This window comes from Nannospalax galili, unplaced genomic scaffold, assembly GCF_000622305.1.
Source record: "Nannospalax galili isolate Female #2095 unplaced genomic scaffold, S.galili_v1.0 scaffold565, whole genome shotgun sequence".
NCBI lineage: Eukaryota > Metazoa > Chordata > Mammalia > Rodentia > Spalacidae > Nannospalax > Nannospalax galili.
In genome coordinates, this window is record NW_008352729.1 from 33,656 (window position 1) to 36,532 (window position 2,877).

Sequence of the window (2,877 nt, forward strand, 5' to 3'; positions counted from 1 at the left end):
AAATTAAAGCTTCTGTGCAACAAAACCAAGAAATGAGGCTTTAATTTTTTTTATAATTTATAATAAATCTCATAAATATATCATGAATCTGTATGATGTATGCATAGTATACCTCCTAACCAATATTTATTCAAGTTATTATTATTTGAAAAAGCAGATGTAGTGCCTTATAAACACATTATACACATATCCTGGTAAGAAAACCTGGGATTTCTATAGTTTAGAACCAAGGTAGAAGATTCAAGGGAAAAAATAATATCAGAGGTAAGAATAGGAATTGAATAATTTTTTAAATTTTAAATGTCAAGATAAAATTAGTAGACAAAAAGTGCTGTTTGCTGAAGTGCATGATTCTCCTATCAAGATATGACAAGTGTCAAGGTACTTGGTCATAGGAGCTGAATTCCCTATGGTGACTATAATTAAGGATAGTGATTCCCGGTAGCTGTAAAAGGATTGAATACAAGGGGTAAAGGGATGTCTCATTAGATGATATGACTTGATGTACACATAAAAGGATCTAAGTTCAGATGCCTAGAACCCATGGGAACAAAGGTACATGAGATGGTGTATGCCTGTATTCTCAGTCCTTGGGAACAGAGACAAGCAGATTCTGAGGACTAAATATCCAGTCAATTAAACCAAAATCCAGAAGCTCCAGGTTCCATGACAGACTCTGTGTCAAGCAAATAATGTAGAACAGTATAGGAAAGTATTCCTGAAACTTCCACTGGCCTACACATGTACATATATGACCATGTGAACACACATGCACAAACACACATTTAGCACACACATAGGATAAAGAAAGTAAAGAATGAATGAATGAATGAATGAATGGTTAGGGAAAGCTGAAAATATTATGACACATGCTCATGAAAACTAATCAGTAGAAAAGGACAGTGTTAGTATTTACAAATAACTTGTTGTTTCGAATGCATTGAAAATGACAAACTTTATTTACAAAAGAATCCATGTAAAAACAAGTCTTTAATAAATCAGTGCAGTTAACATGCATATACATGTTTTCAACTCATAATCTTACTTACAAATAAGCTGTTCAGTAAAGGACAGTAACACATTTAATGGCAAAGCATGAATTAGTTTACATTTGTGATTTCACTTATGTTGCTTATTTTAGAACACTAAACTTCAAGAATCAAGGTTTATTTACTATTTTGTTATTTTTATTTTATGGGTTTGAGTGCATTGCCTACATGCATCAAAGTGTGCCCCTATAGAGCAATAACCACAGAGGTCACAAGAGGGTGTCGGATCCACTGGAGCTGGAGTTTGGGATGGTTGTTAGCCACCATGTGGGTACTGGAATTCAAACCTGGGTCCTCTGCAAGTGCAGCCAGTACTCTAAATTGTTGAACTACCTCTCCAGCCCAGAATCATTATTATTAATTATTATTATTACCATTATTAATTACTTTCAAGAGACAGGGTCTGCCTGTTGCCCCAGCTGTCATGGAATGCACTATGTAGACGAGGCTGGCCTGGATCTCACAGAGATATGCCTGCCTCTGACTCCCAAATGCTGGCATTAAAGGCGTTCACAACCACGCCCAATGAGCATCAAGATTTAAATAACCTTGAGTATGTAAAGAAATTTTTCAAAGTCACACTTATCACTCAGCAAACCACTTAAGTTTGGATTTTCCATATTCCTTTTGAAAACGAATGTGAAATACAATTGATTCAAGCAGAAAATCAAAATACAAGTTATGAGTGTTTGGTAATAGTAATCAAGCAAGTAAATAACTGCAACATAGTTGAAATAAATCATCTAAGGAAAAGAGTGTTTACATGTCTCACCATAACAATGATTGATGTTATGGTAAGAGAAATGAATATCATGTCTTTTTCACAAAATAATGTTAGACTTGAAATTCTTTTGAAGAATCATAGATTTAAAATAATAATAATAATAGGAAACCAATGGGTTTGAATTCAATAGTAGCTTTTTGAAGTTTCCTTCACAAAAATGATTATTACCTGTGAAAGTATGATCAAATCTTCTGATAGAACTTCATTTCATTGAAATGCTTGAAAATTTTTCAATTTTCAGATTTGTATACAACATACATAGACCCTGGGTTACAGCTGTTGCTAAATGACATAAAATACAATCCAACTGATGAACACACAAGAAAAATAATTCTATAGCTACTATGATGTATATTGTTTTCTTTCCTTTTACAGTAGCAATTTATATTAGAAGTCATTCCATCTCTTCATATAGAATGCAGCATTTGCTTAAGCTATTTTAGCATCACATCTTTTTTGTAAATAATGTATTCATATAGTGTGTTTATCTTAATTCCAAGCTGTCATTAAAACATATTTTATGTACTACATAAAAAACAGCCCAACTGTTATGGAATTTGTTGATCAGACAAAGGGAATACAAAAACATGAAATGACCTGAGAGTTTAAGTGTTTTAAAATTAAGCTGATTACCCATTGCAATTTAATCTATGAAGAGATCATTGGATCGCTATTTGATGGTTTAATTTGACGTGTATGAGATTTTTAACTATCTTGACTATAATATCACAATGGTGTTTGTCTTAATTACTGTCTATCAGTGCGCTACAAATACTCAACAAAACCAACTTAAGGGGGAAACAGTTTATACGTTTATACGTTCATAGACCATGATCAAGGGAAGCCAAAGAAGTACTTGGGGCAGGAATCTGGAGCACAGACCATGGAGGAAAGCTGTTTACTGACTTTCTCTTCTGGCTTGTGCTCAGACTATGTTTACATCCAACACAGGACTATATGTCCAGGAATGGCACCAGTTACACTGCATTGGCCCTCTGACATTACTCAGCAATCAAGAAAATGCCTCACAGATATGGGCACAGG